This window comes from Crinia signifera, chromosome 6, assembly GCF_055691185.1.
Source record: "Crinia signifera chromosome 6, ASM5569118v1, whole genome shotgun sequence".
Taxonomy (NCBI): Eukaryota; Metazoa; Chordata; class Amphibia; order Anura; family Myobatrachidae; genus Crinia; species Crinia signifera.
Genome location: NC_139222.1, coordinates 261,446,620 through 261,467,678, shown reverse-complemented (window position 1 = coordinate 261,467,678; position 21,059 = coordinate 261,446,620). Strand labels below are relative to the sequence as shown.

At 44.3% G+C, this 21,059-nt stretch overlaps 1 long non-coding RNA gene across 2 annotated transcripts in view; it reads right to left on the bottom strand.

Annotated features, from left to right (window-relative positions):
* Positions 1 to 1,003: 1,003 nt before the first annotated feature.
* The window catches only part of LOC146007274 (uncharacterized), a 67,928-nt gene continuing 47,872 nt past the window's right edge, over positions 1,004 to 21,059 (bottom strand). For both annotated transcript variants that reach the window (XR_014444309.1, XR_014444310.1), the window contains exon 4: positions 1,004 to 1,898. This is a non-coding gene — a long non-coding RNA (uncharacterized LOC146007274). The remainder of the gene's footprint in view (positions 1,899 to 21,059) is intronic.

The following is a 21,059-nucleotide window of genomic DNA, read 5'->3' as shown; positions in this document are numbered from 1 at the left end:
AATGGGTAATCCTTCCCATCTTTTTCCAGTCCTTGGCGCATGAACAGTCTACCATTAGTTCAGCTGCATGAACATCGACATCGCGTACAAATCTGAATCAGGCTCCAGGATGTAGGATGTGTCACATTTAAAACTGCCCACACACAGTCGATGAGACCATTTGGTCTATCAGTAAGGTGTCTGCCTCCAGGGAGACCAGTCGCAGGTTCTAATCCTGGGTATGGCTATTCAAATAGTGGGGCCAACATTTTGGGGTATGAAACCCCTTTGTCAGGGCATATATATATATATATATTTAAAAAGTGAATGTGTGGCGCCACCTGTGTGTCCTCAACCCAAACAGGGTATGGTAGGCAATGTCCCCCTTTAACCTAAGGGGTGTCAGTCAATCTTCAAGGTAAAAGTAATGGTAAGTTACTTAGAGAGTATGTGTTCAATGAATGAAGATGCGGCGACTACTGCTCATTTAGAAAATATATATAATAATCTTGCTAGCCTGCACTTATGAAAATAAATAAGTAACTGGTGATATATGTGGACCTGGAACCATGATATGTGTCAAAATTGAATAAGAATAAATATTTGTCAAAGTATGTGTGTAAAAAATAAATACATTTATTTGAACAAAATTGGTACAAATTAAAAAACAGACAAGGAGTTTAAGATAATCCCTATACTAAAAAATTACCATATTTTTTTTTAATTTCTTTTATACTAAAACATTTTTATAAAATATAAATAGGTTCAAGGTGCAAATAAATAGATTGCTTAACTTTTGATGAGGCAGGAGGGTTGCAAAGCCCAACGCGTTTCGTCCTTCTGGCTTTATCAAGGGATATCCCTTGATAAAGTCAGAAGGATGAAACGCGTTTGGACATCTTCATTCATTGAACACACATATATATATATATATATATATATATATATATATATATATATATATATTGTGGTGAAACAGGGTTAATTAATTTCATCAGAAACTGGTCACAGCTGCCCTGTAAAGTGTTAAGGAGCTGTCCAGCATCAGAGAGACTGCTTTGCAGTCAGGTAACAGAACCTGGTTCACTGCAAAGCCAGAAATGGGTGTCTGATGTGTGTTTGGGGGATAGATGGGTGGGCTCCCAAACATACAGCTCCAGTCCAGATGTTCAGACCTGCACAGCCACAGGTGGGAACTGGGCTGATTGCAGGAGATTCAAAAGGGATTTAAACCTTGTTCAGTTTGGTGCACATGGCGCTGATGCTCCATAGGGCCAGTGCGCAGGGACAAGTGTTATAGCACCAGGGACTTGGACTGCCAGTCCCTGGATGCTCTGTGGCACCGTGCGCAAGGAGCACTGCTTGGACAAATACTGTTGTTTGTTTGTAAAAACCTTATGTTGTTGTATATATTTATATAAGGTAGTGTTTGTGTGGGGGAGGGGGCACCAATATTTATCTTGCCTCCGGGAACAGAGACGAACGCCACTGACCAGTTGTCCTACTATTATGAAGACCACCCCAATAGGTATTTATCAATAACTTGAAGATGCATTGTCCTCAGCTTTGTCGAATACATGAATGACATCACAACCCTTCTGTTTTGGCTTCACATTATAATATTATTACATATTTCTTCATTGTTATTCAAATTTGTTATCTGTCCCTCAAGGAAAAAGTTCTTTAAAATGATGTGAGGTCAGAAAAGTCTCTGGATATCTTACACCGACTCCTACGGCTCCATTGCAGTTTCCAGATCGAGGACTCGTGGAAACGGACGCTCTGTACAGCAATTTACCGCCGATCCACTTTTCTGAGCTTTTTGTAGGTTCAGCTCTTTTGATATTATCTTGTCATTGTTCACAAATCACTTTCGGCTTTTCCCTGAAGAAAAATAATTGACCACTTGACATTCTTTTCTGCAAATGACAACAGTTTTATATTGTTACTTCAACAGCTGCGCTGTAGAATATCATGTTCTGGAATTTCTTACGCCTCAGAATGCTTATTTGAGCAACTATATTCATAGTATATGCTGTAAATGAATGACGGCAGCTAATTCGCTGTATATAAGCACAATTCAATAAAAGTAATAATGAGAAAATGTCTCGAGATGTTTTCACGAAATAATTACAGTAAATTGAGGGAAACGTGAAAAAAAGGGCAAATTTTTGCAAAACATGAAACACATATTATAAAGCTTGTATACAGATATATATATATATATATATATATATATATATATATATATATATATATATATATATACATACACACAAGAATGACCCAGAGTGCGCCCCAAACAATCAAGCAGCTACTCTATAAATCCTCCCGGTTAGTGGGGGATGCAAAGCAGAAGAAAATGGGGTAATTAGAGAGCGCTAGTACAATCCACCACCTTGTAGGTTTTCACCATAGGTTTGCACAAGTATGAAGAGATGTACACAATTATAAAACATAAAACGTATGTCTATTTATTAAAAGTTTTCCAATCCACATCGGTTGATTCAAGACGATAAACAATAAGTCCAACCCTACGCGTATCGTCTTCTACAGACTTCTTCAGGGGTTAAGCTGTAGGTGGTAGAGAATGTCAAAATGGATCATAAATTTCATAGAATTAATAAATATAAAAATATATTTAATTTTTTTTTTACACAGAATTGAAAGGTCACAGGATGAGATGGAGGAGAGCATGTACAACAATAAACATAAAGAGGATTTCACATACCAAATGTGAATCCGTATGTGAAATCATCTCTATGTTTATTAAAAGTTTATCAAAAGTCAGGGTGGCTTTTTTAAAAATCCAACTCCGTTCCATCGGACTCACTGAAGATAATAGGATGGAAATTTGCAAATATGAGTAATTATCTTCTGCCTGTCTGCTTCTCTTGAATCAGCCTGGACATACCTGGGAAACCTGTAATGGACAGTGATTTATCAAAATTGCCTGCATTCTTCAATACAGTATTTGCCGCAAAATTTAAAGCTGCATTTTTTTCAGCCTGATTTTATTTTTCAAAAAATGACTTCAAATCTCACTATAAAAAAAAAAGTGCAAAATAGTTCATTCAATCCGGTATGTTCTAATTCAGGGGCGCAAAAAGTGGGTAAAGTAGGTACTAATTGCCAATGACTTGTTGAAGAGGGCCTATGGGGGCCCAGGTCTGCCATGCTCACCCACTACCACCACCTACGCTCACTTCTAACCTGCAAACAGCATGCACTCTGCCTGCACTAATTCTCCCCATACTGTATCTCCTCCAACCAGTGGCATAACTATAAATTTTGCTCCCCCCTGCCAAAAAATGTGTGCCCCCCCCCCCCCGACTCCTCTCCAGCGTGTTTCCCCAGTGTGTGATGTGATGACATCACATGCATAACGGAGAAGCTGAAGTAGAATAGAGAAAGAGAGGCCAGTAGACACTGCTGATTCCCTTAGCTCCGACGCATCCCAGCCCTCCCTAGCACGTCCATCCGCCTGCCCATCCTGTACACAATAGCCAATAGCCGGCTCTGTGTACAGTCACTTGAATCAGTGTAGGGATTTGTCATCTCTGCCATGGCCGCACCCGCGCTGCGGCTGACTAGCCTCCGGTGCTCAGGCAGTGGCAGGCAGCAGCATATTAGTGTGTCGAGTGGGTGCCGGCGCCCACACAGAACCCACTGTGGCTTGCTCCCCCAAGTGGCAGCTGGGGCTGCCTTACAGTAGTTACGCCACTGCCCCCAACTAGGAGCCCCCTGTGCAGTGTAAGTGGTCTTAAAAATAATTGTATGAGGCATAGCCACGCCCAGGGGAGGGCTGGACCAGGGGGGCAGGGTGCCACATGTATGTATTGCAGTGTCCTGGGCCTGACTTTATGTGCCTGGCGGCTGGGACGGACAGTAGAGCTCAGCTGTCAGGAGGTGTGAGGCACTCGGGTAGAGATGAGACTGCCATGCCAGCCCTGAGAGCCTCCGGGAGCTGCAGCAGCTAGACAGAAGGCTGGCAGGTACTGCTGGTAAAGCCAATGCGCCTTCTGACAGACGAGCTCTACTGCCCGTCTCCCACACGGTCAGCTCCCCCTTCCGCTGCACCGCCGCTGATCAGGCTGGTAAGGAAACTTACTGTATGCAAAACTGGAGGACTCTTAAGTGTTTTGGACACTGGCTGTGTGTGTGTGTGTGTGGGGGGGGGGATGGGCTGGCTGGCTGCGTGTTAATAATGTTAAAGTAAAGTGGTATTTGGGGCAGCATCATTGTTATTTAGCCTCCAGGTACCTGCTGCATGTTTGCTAGTGTTGCCCCGACCCCCCACCGGCTGAAAGTTGCCAGCCAGCCCCTGGCCACGCCTCCACTATTTGGCCACATCTTCCAAGTACAGGGGCATAGCTGTGTTCTCTACAGCCCTGTTCTAATGCATTGTGCAGCACAACAGGCTCCAAGTCTGCCGGGAACTAACTAACTGATATATTGATACGTGTTCTTTAAAGATGAGAAGATTATTATTTAAAATACCCTGGAAATGGAAGAAACTTTTTATGGTAAATGTGGCAAATGTGGTAAATTTGCAACCTTGCATCAGCTGCAAGGTTGCAAATTTAGCCTAAACTTGCCGACATTTCATGTTTCGGGAGAAGGAAGTAGGTGAGTAGTGATTGGAATGGGACTGGACCAGTTGTGTCACTAAGCTCCGCCCCTCACTGTAAAATGACACTTGATTGTCATAGGAGGTGGGGCTAAAATGACACAATTACAATAGAATTATGTTAGGCCACACCTCCTCCCTCTCAACCACAGTGGAAAAGTACTTTTCTCCCCCATTCTGCCCACTTCACTCCTCCATTCGGACCCCCTCCACTCTTCCTGCAGCAAAGCCCTGGCACACAGTACAGTAGAGTCTGAGAACTAGAGCAGTCAGACTCTACTGCGCATGCATGGACCTCTGAAAAATGGCATGGCAGCCATTTTTAGGGTGAACCCAGCAGCGCTGCTGCCTTCATTGCGGGACTCCGGACAGGTAAGTATGCGTGGTGTGGGCCCCCCTGGGACTCAGGGGCCTATGTTCACCACACACATTTTACCCGTTATAAATACACCACTGTTACTGTAATATATTAAAATGTTCTATGTATCCCGTACCGTCCTACTGTTGCCGTATGTACGACACTGCAGTCCACTGTAATAGTACTAATGATGATGATAAAATTGTTCATTTTTACAATGGAATTATTAGGAGAAATTAACAGCGGAATCATTTCTCATTCACCCCAGTCATTATATAGATATATGTAAAGGTCAGGGACAAAGAATTACGTGGAGATAATAATTGAATCACTCTGAGACGTGAGAATCCCATTTCACCTACTTCATTATTAAAATCTCCACATTTTAATTTACAGTGGAGGATAAGCTGGGCACCTTACCAAGCAGCATAGAGGATACAGTGTCTGTATTATGGTGCCAGCCTCAGCTGTGCTGGTACAATTCACATGTCCCCAAGAAAAGTTCCAGTGAAGCACGGGTTAAACTACTGTAAAGGTGTTCTTGGCATGGCTTGATGTCTGGCTGTGAAAGGGGTGTTTTTAGGGTTCCATTATGGAGCTATGGTAGGGGTTCCAACGGGAGGGTTCCTTTCTGCCGACAACCTGCCTCTATGTTTTTTATTAGATTTGGTTTTGGTTTAATTGGAGGGAAGAACTGTTGTATTAGCCTTGAAATCTTGAATGATGTTCATCCCCATTCCCCACTAATACATGGGTTAGTCTGATTCTTCACTATACCCGGCCTAACCCTAAACTGGTGGGACTTGTTGTTATTGGAAGGGAAGTTGGATACTATGACTTGCGGGGATGAGCTGGCAGATATTCCCCCATCTGAGCCTAAATGATATTATTTCCCATTGGGACCGTTCCTACGTTATCACCTTTCTTTATCTATTTTCTTTTTCTTTCATTGTTATTAATAACTAAACATGACTGCTCATGATTGGCTTGTGGGCAGGCCTAACCCCTGGTCTGTAAGTGGAGCCACAGTTGTAAACAGAAGTCCCGCTTGTGTCCCGATGAAGCAGAGAAGACAGCGGGTAAGTATAATTTCTAAGGGGACTGATACCTACATGCCAAGCCAGGTAAGTATCAGTACTGTATGTATGTATGTATGTATGTATGTATGTATGTATGTATGTATGGGGTATATGTAATAAAGTTTTACTTTACTTGTGTGTCTGTGTTTTTATTTAGCTATGGGTTCTGCTGTTGAACTATGAGTCCCAGCATGCCCATTAATGCTTAGTCTTAGTATGTGTACCAGGCTTCCTCGGACTCGTAGTTCCACAGCAGAACCTAATAGATAATTGTTCTTATTTAAACACAAAGGCTGTCAGGCCGTTGCCCACCATACTGGGGCATCGGGGACAGCCCTGGGTTACAGCCCAGGCAGGAATAATCCTGGAGGGGGGGGGCTGACCGGTCAGGGCATATAATGCTTTAGCCGGGGGAACTTGTATAAAAAGTCTCACTCCGGCTGTGGCATTACTCTGCTGGCTGGTTGGGCCCCATGATGGTTCTCAAAATACGAGGGACCCCTACCCCTTTTGTCCCCCATATTTTGGGAACTAGGACCGGCCCTTGAGCTTGGTGCTGATTGTAGAAATTCTGGGGATCACCTACTTAAATTGAATTTCTAAAACCAAGGCTGGCTCTTTGAGCCTGGGACTAGTTATGTCCATGGGGTGGGGGACTCCATGCTGTTTTTTTCTCTATTATTTACTTATTTTTTTCTATTTTGTTTTTACACTGCAGCCTGCACGGATCTGACTGGTCTGTACAGGCTGCCGACTCGCATTTGTTTTTAGTGGGCGTATATACAGCCACTAAATACGAATACAGCGGCATACGGCTGCCTATGTTATCGGGAGAATACAAATCCATAAATACCGCAGATTAGTAAATATGCCCTATTTACCCTATATATTTTCCCAAAAATACAACCAATGACGGTCATATGGATTCAGACCAGACATCGGTCGTTTTTGGGGATATTAGTAAATTTCCCCCAGAGGGTCAGTTTCTCACATTTCCCAAAGATAATATTCTCCTATCAACACGTGTTCTTGTAAACCATAATATAACCATGTCATTGTCACTGACAACAGATTTATGTCAAGAGCTGTGTGTATACCACCTCCATCTCTGCGTGCTCCTCTGGAACAAACTTTGATGAGACCCAGATTGTGCTAATTTGGGTCTGGTTGTAACAGTGGAGATTTAATTATAAAACATGGATGCTATCAGGGCCATCTTAGCAGCATTATGGGCCCCTGGACAAAGCAGTGCGGCTCCTACCTACACAACCTCACCGCTCCTGGCGTTCCTCACTGATAATGTCGGATGTGATGACACCACACCCAACATTCAGTGTGACCACTGGAGGAGGACATGATGGAGGAGGGATGCCAGCCAACACTAGCCAGTGCTAACGGGATTGCCATAAGCAACATTTTTATTTTTGCCTTAGCTTGCTCTGGGGCCCCAGGGCAGTAGCCCTAGCAGCCCAGTGGGAAAGATGGCCCTAAAGCTGTTGATTTCATATTATGTTTGTTGGGGGAAGGAAGTCTTAGAATGTTCTCTCACTGTGCTCTCATTCTGTAGCTTTCCAAGAAAAGAGAAGTTCCTATGTCTTTTCCACATAGGGCCTTAGCATTGCAGTATCCGGGTAAATAGTGCTTGGGCCTAGGTTCTGTACCAGCAGCAGCAGGTAGTCAGAGTAGATCTCCAATTCTGGTGTGAGATTACAGGAGCTGCAGCAGGACTATCTCACGTACTTTGTCACCCATCACACTGCTCTGCTTGCAATGAGGAAGTTGCATGCAGCTTATAGTGATGACTTTGATCTACCCGTGTGTATAAGTGCTAGAGGTTGGCGGTGGCTTTGTACAGATAAAGCCACATCCTTTCATGCTACCATAAACACCAATGGAACCCCAAAATGTGGGAATGGCTGGGGTCAGGAGAGTAAGGGTGTTGAAGGACAATATAGCACTTGTAAAAGGCTAGATATCCGTCCATAACCCAGGGTGTGACCGTTGCTGCTGCCCAGGGCACAACAAAGTGGCATTGTCTCTTTCATGGCCAAACACTAACCCTGGATACAAATGGTGCATTCTTAGCACATGTCTAGCACTGGTTGTGAGGGGAGGGGGTTGGCGTAGAGCGCAGAGGCCACAGACCAGGTGACAAAGGTACCTTGCTAGACCTGCACCCATATTTGCCAACTATTCTTCTCTCCGAATTGTGAGAAGCCAAGAGAGTAGATGCTGCTGGCCACTTTGGGGCCCATCGCTATAAAATGAAACAATTCCCAGGTCTACTTTAAAGAGGCGGGGCTCATTTGCTTAGTTAGCCCCACCCCCTTACAGACACAGTTGCTGTACATAATGTGTTGAGCTTATGGCTAACAGACTTTTACACATTGCTTCACATTCTGTTTGACTTTTATTTGTCTTCGGCCACTTTGGCAGAGAATTAATCAATCAGAACAGCAGACCATTTCCTTTCCAGCATTAGAAAAATAAATTGACTGAAAACAACAACGAAAAAAAAGTTTAAAAAGATACAAATGCAATCAGATTGATTGTATCCAGGCTGCCCTGGAGTCATAAAAGACATTCTAGAAAAGAACTTTAACCAGTCTCATCAGCTTTATGGCAGATAGAATGGGGAAAGATATCTAAAACAAAGAAGCATTTAAACGGTTTACGATAAATAACATCTCAACTGTTTCCCATGAGCAGTCAGAGCCAGTGGTGCCACTATGCAACCCTAGGCAGCTGTCTAGTGCAATAATGGTTAAGGGGCAACTAAACTATGAATGAAAAACATAATAGCACTTGTCCAAAACTTGCAATGCCCTCATAGGCAGTGCCATCTTTTTCATTGGGCTTAATGGCCAGTTGCCCAGGAGCCAAAGGATTCTAGGGGTCCACCCCAATGGGGTAGATGGCACTGCCCTGGGGAGCTGCTGAGGCTGTGGTGGCAGGCAGTGGCGGCTGGAAGCTAGTCGCGCTATTTGCCGGGCGGCAGGTCGGGAAACACTGCTGAATTTGTAAAGACTGGCCGGACGCTAATTGGCTGAATTCTCTCAGCCAATCAGAATCCGTCCAGTCTTTTTAAAATAAGCATCTCTTCCTGTCTGCCGCCCGGTAAATAGCGCTACAATCTTCCAACCACCGCTGCCTGGTCATAGGTGTGGGGCGGGTGTGGGACCAGTGAATGGTAAAACCGTCAATATACCACACAGAGTAATTGGGTGTCATTTATAGTCTGTGTCACCAGAAGCAGCTGCAGTGGTGTGGCTGCAGCACCTTCCAAATAGGGAAGGCACACCAACTGCCAGTGAGTCCTGGTCGGCGATGTTGGCAGTGTTTGGAGTGGCAGTTGGTGTGGCGCTCCTATTAGAATTTTAGACTGTTCTATCCCCACCTCTGGACTGCGTGTCACCATCATCTATTGCAATCCTGATGGTCATCTCTACCCTCTGTGGTAGCTGGCCACGCTCCTAGAACTAGAACCCCTAGAACTACCACTGCATTCCCCCGGAGGGCCTTTCTTGTCCCAATCCAACATTGCATCAATGCCTGCACATATGTTAGTATTCTGTGCAGTGGCTATAAGGCAGATTCTCATTCATTTGTTGCCTTCCAGTTTGCTGTTGAATGAAAGCTTAAATACCGTTTCTTTAGACATTACCCCCCCCCCCCCATCAATTAAGCATTATGCACTGAGGGCTTGGTGGTGGCAGGGGCGCTGACTGCATCAACGGGCCCTGGTAAAAAAAGGGCGTGGCTATGTCCTGTAAAAAAAAAAAAGACTTAGAAGGCCAACCGGTGGGTGGGACTCCCGCTCCAGGAGGGGACAGGCTGCCGCTGCAGCACAGTCCTCCTCCCCCGCTCAGCAAACGGCACACAGCATTGTGCATTGGGCTGAGGAGAGAGAAGCGGTCCAGCACCGGCAACCTGTCCACTCTCTTCCACTACCTGGCTCTCTGCAGTGGGGGAGGGGGCCCCTCCATCAGACCCGGGCCTGGGTAAAAAAAAAGTACCTGCGCCTCCCCTTCTCTCGACACCACTGGATGGTGGTAGTGGTGGTGGGGGGAGTGGGATATAGTTTTTGTTTTCATCACTTGCAATCATTTGAAACAAACCTTTTGGACTTGCCTAAGAAGTCACTTTACATTTTAGATCTCATTATAATGTAAATAGTAATACTGGAGTTTTTACACATATAAATTATTATTTTTTTCTCCCTTGGAATCTTTCAACGGTATCAAATAAATTGACAAAATGAGTTTAATTAAAGTGTGCAAAGTGCTTTGCCAAACTAAATGAAGTGATTAAACTCTTTAGCTGGGTAAGTACGCCATGCGATATTTTCATCTAAGAATAATTGAGCTAAATTGGTATTTTTTTTTTGTAGGCAAATTGGTTTTTATGCTAAACGCTGGGAATCATATTCACCTGGCATGTTTACACAAGTAGTAATCAGCCATTAGAAGTTACGGGAACAGTTTTAAGTTTAGTTTGCAAAATGTAACTTCCATGATGCTAAGTTTAAAGATTATATCAGAGCGCATGTGGAGAGTTTGATATAACAATACCGGAGCCAACGGTGTTTTTTGACGATCTATGAAATATAATTATCAGCAGGTTTCTTGGGGGTATCTATAAACTTGAATTAACATATATTTCTTCTAATTGCTTACACCTCTGTTTAATGATGAACACCTGCTGACTTACTGATGAATTAAATATGACTCTATCGCTAATCAGGAAATTGTTATAGCAATGTACTGTACCTGTTGCATGAGCGTTTTCTCCTAGACACTGACTGAATACAGTATATACAGTAGTATATGTCAATTACCGGGATGACATAAGAGACAGCAGGCTTTAATAGTAAAGCATAGACAAATATCAATTATTTGCAAATTCTTATTTTATAAGGTCTATTGTAACAATGTAACAACTTTATGGGGTAAATTTACTAAAACTTCTAAAAATTAATGCTGTTGCCCACAGCAACCAATCCTGTTTGGTAATCTTCCACTGACTCACCCGTAGGCCGGTGCCTACTCTGCCTGTTTAGTAATCCTCCACTGACTCACCCATAGGCCTGTGCCTACTCTGCCTGTTTGGTAATCCACCACTGACTCACCCGTAGGCCAATGCCTACTCTGCCTGTTTGGTAATCCGCCACTGACTCACCCATAGGTCAGTGCCTACTCTGCCTGTTTGGTAATCCGCCACTGACTCACCCATAGGCTTCCATGATGCATACTCTGCCTGTTTGGTAATCCACCACTGACTCACTCGTAGGCCGGTGCCTACTCTGCCTGTTTGGTAATCCGCTACTGACTCACCCATAGGCCTGTGCCTACTCTGCCTGTTTGGTAATCCGCCACTGACTCACCCATAGGCCAGTGCCTACTCTGCCTGTTTGGTAATCCACCACTGACTCACCCGTAGGCCAATGCCTACTCTGCCTGTTTGGTAATCCGCCACTGACTCACCCTTAGGTCAGTGCCTACTCTGCCTGTTTGGTAATCCGCCACTGACTCACCCATAGGCTTCCATGATGCATACTCTGCCTGTTTGGTAATCCACCACTGACTTAACCATAGGCCAGTGCCTACTCTGCCTGTTTAGTAATCTGCCACTGACTCAACCATAGGCCAGTGCCTACTCTGCCTGTTTAGTAATCTGCCACTGACTCAACCATAGGCCAGTGCCTACTCTGCCTGTTTGGTAATCCACCAATGATTTATTGCCTAATTGTGGAAGTAGCATGACTCTGTAAATAAAAAGGTCAGTATACCGTCTTGTCTGCAGATGCTGGCTGGTTTGTGCTTCTACAGTAGGTGACTATTACTGCTGTAAGAACAAAAGCTACGAAACCCGTTATATTGCCAGTTTTCTGTTGACCACTTTATTGAGCCTTCATTTCCAGTTGCATTCCTCTTCTGTTTCCAGCTGCTGAGTAAACCATCTGGGCGTTAAGCCTTCGATTGTTGTTTTTATACAACCTGTTATATGAAGGTAATTGCACTGTGCTTGTATAGATTATTACATTGCCTGCTCTGATCAGTGTACTGGAGATGTGCCATGCGCGTTTTTCATCCTTTTGTGTCAGAGGCGATCCTGTGTCAGGCAGACACATACCATGCTATTTCGCAATCAATACAGATTTTCAGCTGTCTTTTGTTGGATTTTATATTGTTCTGGACCTCATTGTCAGGCACTGGTTACTTCCCTCCTCCTCAGATGGTGTTTAGTTTATATAATATATTTATGGCTATTTTTGAGCTATATATTGCTAATTATTAAATAATGCTTATTGCTAATTGATTGGCAATAATATATTATTGTTGAGCCTAGGAAATGACTCGGGACTCACTTATCTATGTTATGGTACAGCAATTACAAAACCGCTACAGAATAAAAAAAAAAAAAAAAGAACTCTCACAAAATGACATACAGTAAAACATTACCCACCTGATTCTGGTGTGGGGGAACGCAAATAAGAGCAGTAAACATGTCTCTGGATAGACCATGTTGCGATGCAAGTGGAATAAATACAGATATTTCTTTTTAAATGGCTTTTTCTCAAACGTCCCGGTGGCTGCCGGGTGGTAAGATCACATGCGATACATTGCATGCGGTCATTTTGTATACGATGTATCGCATGCGATCCCATTCACCGCCCGGGATACAATGTATCCTTGGTGCAGTGATGACAATTTCCAGTGATGATGTACAATGCACGGGACCGCAAATCATAAGTATATTACATACAAATTTACACTTTTCACACAATTTATCATCCCAATGTCAAAATCATGTAGAAAAAGGCCAAGTCGTACCAGTGTATGGCCAACTTAAGTGTTCATGATGTTCCGGGGGATGAGGCCACTTGGACATGGTTTATGCCAAACACCTCATGTTATTATCTATGTATCAGAGTTTACTATAATTATTGTTATTATTATCAGTGTTTGGTGTCCCGTGAATACAAATGCAATTTTTTGTCTTTCTGTGATAATAAATTTCAGAAGCGAAACAAAAATGGGCATTAATAGCAATTCACTACAATTTACAGGGGCCACTCTGACAAACCCGTATCAATATATGGGGTCGAGTTAGGAGCCTCAGAAATGGAAAAGGCTGTAGGAGTGCAAATTGATTATCAATTTGGGAGCAGTTCTCAATGGCAAGCAGCAGCAAGTAAGGCCAATAGGATACTAGCGTGTATAAAAAAGGGGTATAGAATCAAAAGAAGACAATGTTATTGTGCCGCTTTTTCAAGGTAATTGTTAGGCCTCATCTTGAGTTGGGAGTACGGTATTGTACTACAAAAAAGACAGTCTTGTGCGGCTGAAGGTTCAACGTAGGCCAGTGTTTCCCAAATTTTTTTGAGTCACAGCACCCTAGTGAATCAGAATTTTTTTTCAGGGCACCCTTATGCCAATATTTCCTATTGACACATTCTGTAAAAAAAAATAATAATAAAAATACAGTAATTTGTGTCTATATGTCATTCTAATGCTGGGTACACACCAGGACGACTAGGGCCCGATTCTGTCAATTTAGATCCAATTCCGACCGGTTGTATGCAGATTGTATGTACTATCGTGTGTTTTTGCCATTTATTTGATCCGATTCCGATCCAATGAGCCTACCCGCCACTCGTTTGGTCGCATCTTTGGTCCTACGTGCTGCAGGTAGGATCCGGCAATCCCAGGCCGACCGACCGTCAATCGTATGCAGATCGTGAGTGTTTTTTGCCGCCTCCGTCGTGCGTCCGTCGGTGCGTCCGTCGTTTGATCCAGCCTATTTGAGTGGCATTTCCTAAACACTCCCCCGGCGCCATGTTTTTCCACATAGCAAACAGCGCTGGCGCAGCAGTTGGACTCTCCTTCTTGTCTCAGCTCCCAGAACAACAACCTGGTATGTTTGCACTCCCAATGCTCTCCTATGCATGCCCACTGTTGCCACCAATGTATATAGTGTTTATAGAGCACTGGTTTGGCAACCGTGCACCCGACCATGTCACTGTTTTTTTTGGGTGGGCCCCGTGTGTGTGTATACATATAACCAATGTCCACCATTGCAGTATTCCATGCACTCCTCTCTGCTAGGCCCCATTCACCTGTGTGTGTGTGTTTACGTATATATAGATATATATACATAAACCATTGTCCACCATTGCAGTATTCCATGCACTCCTCTCTGCTAGGCCCCATTCACCTGTGTGTGTGAATAGCAATCTGCACAATAAAATGTATAGTGGTTTTCATAAAAGTTTATTAACATTTTAAATACTTAAAACATAAGAACTAGGTAAACTGGTAACTATAACTATAAAAATTTAAATATGAAACAAAACATGGGTATAACTATAACAACTAAAATGGTTTTATCTTTTTACAGTCCCAATGTCCAACGCAAAGGAACAAGAGTTTCTTGAAGGGTTTATTGAAAAATATCGTTCACACGAATGCCTGTGGCGAACAAAATCCAAGGAGTATTCAAACAAAATGAAAAGAAACCAAGCCTTGGAGGAGTTGGCACGCTACAGTCTTCCATTTAACCCAGAGGCCAATGTTGAATGGGTGAGGAAACGCATCCAGAATCTGCGCACGGTGTTCTTAAAGGAACACAAGAAGGTGGAGGCTGCAAAGAAGTCTGGTGCTGGAGTCGACGAGATGTATCAAACATCGCTCTGGTACTATGACCGGTTGACATTCACCCTCAGCCAGGAGTCGATGAGGACAGGAGTAGTCCTTACGGTAGAACATGAAAACCAAGAAGTCACGGCGCAGGAGGAGGAGGAGAATTCGCAGTCTGCATCGGTGAGTCTATTTTTTTGGCTATCTAATTGATTCCTCCTGCCAATCCACAGCGCCCTCCCCATTAAAGTAGGCCATGTACTCTTCCCTCACCTGTTTGGCTCGTGCACTCCCTGTGTAGTGTTGTGTTGGGGTTTGCAAGGAGGATATCTGCACTACCTCCTCTGGCAATTCTTGGTCTTCTTGGAGTGCTGTGCCTGTAGCCCTTTGCTGTGTGGCTTTTCTGCGGAGCAAATTGTGCAGGACACAGCACGCCGTGACAACCCAGTCAATTTTGTCCACCCTCAGGTTAATGGCAGTGTGGAAAATGCGAAACCGGTTAGCCAGGATGCCAAAAGCATTTTCCACAACACGCCGTGCCCTGGATAGCCTGTAGTTAAAGATCCTTTTGTCATGGTTCAGGCCCCTTTGCGCATATGGCTTCATGACATGCTCGTGCAGGCCAAAAGCCTCGTCAGCCACAAAAACAAAGTTAAGCCCCTGTTTAGTTTCCTGGACAGACGGCAAGTGAAGGGTGTTCGCTATGAGCCTTTCGTAGAACTTTGTGTCCTTGAAAGTGCCACCATCCGATGCACGGCCATTCCTTCCTACATCCAGGAAGATAAACTCATAGTTGGCATTAACAACAGCCATTAGTACAATGCTAAAATAGCCCTTGTAATTAAAATAGTAGGACCCACTATTGATAGGCTGGGCTATGCGGACATGTTTGCCATCAATGGCTCCACCGCAATTTGGAAAGTTCCATCGCTGTTCAAACTCCTCTGCGATGACTTTCCATTCATTCACGCTGGTAGGGAACTGAAATTAGAAGTAAATAGAATTGATTAGTAAACATGTTCAATTTCTTTACAGCTTGGTGACTACCCACCTGCAACCCCAGACCTATCTGTACTATCCGATAATGCATGCACATCAAGCGAAGTTCCTACTCCGGCACGCACTCCACCACCCACCCTGGAACCCACTCCACCACTCCCCCGTGCCAAAAAAATGCGTGGCAAAGGAAAAAAAGGAGAAGCATCAGCACATGAAGAATTTATGATGCGGGCACATCAAGTCCTGAAAAGAAACCCGGACAAACATGACAACTACTTCACTTATGTGGCAGAGTGTGTTCGCAACATGGCTCCGGATCAGCAACTTACTTTTGAAAAGTTATGCATGGAGTTGGTGTATAATGGCAGTTTAGGGTATCTCAACAGTGGCACTAAAATAGTTGGCATGGGTAGTGCACCAGACACACCACTGTCATTAGAATCACCAGTGCCTACTCCGCCTGCCACCGTAGCAGGCCAGTCGAGCACAATTCCAACACATACCCAGTCAACACCTACACAGCCTTCTCAACCCCCCCAGTACCGTCAATTCTACAGTTCTTTACTGAAAGAAGATCCAGAGTCTGCTGTTTTTGAGGATCTGTCTTAAAAAATAGGCTATTTTATCATTTACCATCGACATGGTCTCAGCTGCAGGTATGTGATGGCCACTGCTCACATGGCGTATGGCGCACATCAATGGTGCCGGGACCATTGCATCTGCGCCATGCGCCATGTGGGCCGCAGCCTTTACATATCTGCAGCAGACATCCTCTGCCACACAAGGGCCACAGTGTTTTTTTTTGTTTTTTTATATGCTGCTACCTGTACCTGCATTACCAGAGGGAGAACAGGATTCTCCTCAATCTGGATAGCAAACTCCATTTATTGCCCTTTTGTCTTTACCAATAGTATGGGGTACTGTGCCGAAGACATGGTCTCAGCTGCAGGTATGTGATGGCCACTGCTTACATGGTGTATGGCGCACATCAATGGGGCGGGGGCCATTGCATCTGCGCCATGCGCCATGTGGGCCGCAGCCTTTACATATCTGCAGCAGACATCCTCTGCCACACAAGGGCCACAGTGTGTTTTTTAGTTTTTTTATATGCTGCTACCTGTACCTGCATTACCAGAGGGAGTACAGGATTCTCCTCAATCTGGATAGCAAACTCCATTTATTGCCCTTTTGTCTTTACCAATAGTATGGGGTACTGTGCCGAAGACATGGTCTCAGCTGCAGGTATGTGATGGCCACTGCTCACATGGTGTATGGCGCACATCAATGGGGCGGGGGCCATTGCATCTGCGCCATGCGCCATGTGGGCCGCAGCCTTTACATATCTGCAGCAGACATCCTCTGCCACACAGTACCTTATCCCTACTGTTGTAAGTGCCTGTTCCAGAAGTTACCAGAGTGTGTTTTTTGTTTTTTTATATGCTGCTACCTGTACCTGCATTACCAGAGGGAGAACAGGATTCTCCTCAATCTGGATAGCAAACTCCATTTATTGCCCTTTTGTCTTTACCAATAGTATGGGGTACTGTGCCGAAGACATGGTCTCAGCTGCAGGTATGTGATGGCCACTGCTCACATGGTGTATGGCGCACATCAATGGGGCGGGGGCCATTGCATCTGCGCCATGCGCCATGTGGGCCGCAGCCTTTACATATCTGCAGCAGACATCCTCTGCCACACAGTACCTTATCCCTACTGTTGTAAGTGCCTGTTCCAGAAGTTACCAGAGTGTGTTTTTTGTTTTTTTATATGCTGCTACCTGTACCTGCATTACCAGAGGGAGAACAGGATTCTCCTCAATCTGGATAGCAAACTCCATTTATTGCCCTTTTGTCTTTGCCAATAGTATGGGGTACTGTGCGGCAGACATGGTCTCAGTTGCAGGTATGTGATGGCCACTGCTCACATGTCGTACGGCGCACATCAATGGGGCCGGGACCATTGCATCTGCGCCATGCGCCATGTGGGCCGCAGCCTTTACTTATCTGCGGCAGACATCCTCTGCCACACAGTAGCCCGTACTTATTGGGAAAGTTTAAACTGGGTCATACATACTTAAATCTTTATATATAGTGTGTTTTTTTGTACAATATCTTTTATATGGTATTATAATATATTTGTGTTGACACAATAAATCTATTTACTATTTTACTATTTACACATGTTTTACATATGAAAGGCCTAAAAAACCTGTTTCTGTCCTAGGCCTAAATTATAAATAAAAATATTTTGTTTGCACAATAAAGTGTACGGTGTATATTTCATCCTTACCTTGCAATACTGGTACTGCAGCACCTTCACAATGGCTTTGCAGGTCTCCGGGATGATGAGGCCCAAAGCTTGCGAGGAGATGAGGGATCCAAACTTTAGGTCAGCAAGAGACCGTCCTGTCGCCAGAAACCTCAGGGTCACCACCAGCCGTTCCTCAGCAGGGATAGCCATGCGATACTTGGTATCCTGCTTCTCGATGTGGGGAGTCACCAGACGCAGCAATTCCTGGAATGTGGCATCATCCATCCTCAAGAAGTTACGAAAATCGTCTGGGTTATTTTCCCTGATGTCCCTGAGCAGTGGCATGTGCGAACGAGTCTGACGCTGAAGTAGCCACTGCTTTGTCCAGCATGATCTTTCTCTCCTGCGCTGGGCTCTCTGACGTCTGAGCTTCAACACTGCATAATAGAGCAGGTACTGTTGCTGGTGACTACCCATCACTGCATTCTCCATAGTGCAGGGTTAAAAGACACTTTGTAATGGCAGGCAAAACAAAGTAATGTGTAAATAGCTATGTCCAGCGTTCAGCAGGTATAAACCAAGCCTCACTAGTAACAAAGCAGAAATACACTGGTTTAAAATGGCTGCTGCTATTCCTATCCCCCTCTGCTAGTCCTCCCCCTCTGCTAGTCCAGCCCCTTCATTCAAATTTCAAAGGCCAATCTGACGACGGTCGCATGTGTTCTTGCAACAACAAAAAAAAACAGCGATCCGACCGTCTTAACGACCATCGCGGGCGCATCGGGATCGGATCTGGATCGTTCCGCCAAAAAACCACAATTTTTGCTAATCGTTTGCTGGGGACTGCCTGGGAGCTCCCGGGAAGTCCAAGGGAAATCGTTCCATGGTCGTCTATCGGTCGTATACGATGGTGGTCGTCCTGGTGTGTACCCTACATTAGATGGGATAGGATTTGCTTTTGTTTGTCCACATAAACTATGATTGGAAGCAACAAGCACTGGTTTTTCCTATTACTCTAACCATAAATAATTTGAGTTACTCCTTTTTCTTATATATTCACTGTTCATTCTGTTTCTATAATTGTTTTGACATTTAGTGAAATGAATCTGTTATTTGACATCAGCATCCTGAGATGTATGTACTTTACCTGCACTAAGTTCAAAATTTTTGTAGACTATTTCCATCTACCTGTGATTTTACTGGTTTTTTTTGTCATATTTTTCTTGTTACTTTAAGCTCCATTTAATAAAAATGCTATAATATAAAATAATTTGAGTTGGTCCTGTTGGTCCTGGACCACCAACCCAAGGCACCCCTGCAAGTGTCCCAAGGCACCCCAGGGTGCCATGGCATACAGTTTGGGAACCACTGGCATAGGGCAACAAGCAGCGACATTCCCCGGTTGGGATAATATCTAGGATTTATTCCAATGAGTCTAGTTAAAGAGGTTGACTTTGATGGACAAAGGTCTCTATTGGACCTTATCTACTATGTTACCATAGTAATGAAAATGCCCAGAACTATTCTGCTGACAAAATGGGCATTTTCTGGCCATTGTACGATTTGCCTTATTTTAGACGATGGTGAGATAAACTCATATGCATATATGTAAAATATTTACCTGCAAAAGTAATATGGCAAAAGTGCTCTTGTTATACACCAAATAATGATGAATGTTGAATTCTAAATTAAGTAAACTATTTAGTAGAAATTAAAGAGTATGACAACACTTTGGGTGTTACGTCTCCATTTTACAGAAATAATACATTTTAAATCAGGACCATCTATGTCCCAGATCCACCAAATCCCTGACCACTTGGACAAAGCTGAGACCGCCTCAATGAGAACCCCACCCCTTTATGGTCTGAGAATCAGACTCTCCTATCAAATCAAGGTGAGACTATAAAAAGAGTGTGCATGTATCCAGGACCATCTTAGCATATGAGATCACCGTGCCACTGCCCAGGGGCCCTTTATATTAGGGGCCTTTGAGCAGATGTATTCTGGGTTGGGGCATTTGCTCCAGACCAATGCCTCCGGAGCTTATTGGTAGAGGATGCTGTCTGCATTCTCTATCTGCATCCAAGTCTGCAACCAGACAGTGAATGACTGTCAGAATGCTGATTAGTGGATTGCTGAAGCTATTAACCAATCAGAGGGTTTACAGCCATTCACTCTATGGAAACTAGAGATGTGTGGCGGCCACTTTTTCGGGATTTGGTTTTGGTTTTGGATCTGGATCTCCCTTCGTGTTTTGGATCTGGATTGGTTTTGGCAAAACCACCCTTGTGGGTTTTGGGTTTTGGATCTGGATTTTAGTGAAAAAATGCTAAAAATGGCTAAAAAAACAGAATTTGGGCCTGTTTTTGCCCCTAAAGTATTATTAACCTCAATAACATTAGTTTCCACTCATTTCTAGTCATTTTTGATCACTTCACAGCTTTCAAAATTGTTTTCATTTACTGTAGTTGGGCCAAAAGGGTATACCGAGGTAGCTGGATGACTAAGCTAAGCGACAGCAGTCGGCATCACATACATATGGACCTTACACTTCCAACCTGGCAGAGCGGCACTGCAGGGGCAGACAGGGTGGCAGTTTAATAAACTATCCCAAAAAAAGAGAAATGCTCCAAACAGCAAATACAAAGAGGTATCGGCCTTGTCATGACTGGTGGTAGCAGCTTCAGCACTCCCACTATTTCATCCTCCATCATCCTCCAAAAAAGTGTTTTATTTTATTACTTTTATTTATTTTTCTTACTTTACACTGGACACAGCCTGTCACACTGGACACAGCCCCTTGGGCACTGGACACTGCCCCTGGACACTGGACACAGCCTGTCACCCTGGACAATGGACACAGCCTCTGGACACAGCTCCTGTACACTGGACACAGCCGTCACACTGGACACAGCCCCTGGACAATGGACACAGCCGTCACACTGGACACAGCCTCTGGACACCGCCCCTGGACACTGCCCCTGGACACTGGACACAGCCTGTCACCCTGGACACAGCCCCTGGACAATGGACACAGCCTCTGGACACAGCTCCTGTACACTGGACACAGCCGTCACACTGGACACAGCCCCTGGACAATGGACACAGCCGTCACACTGGACACA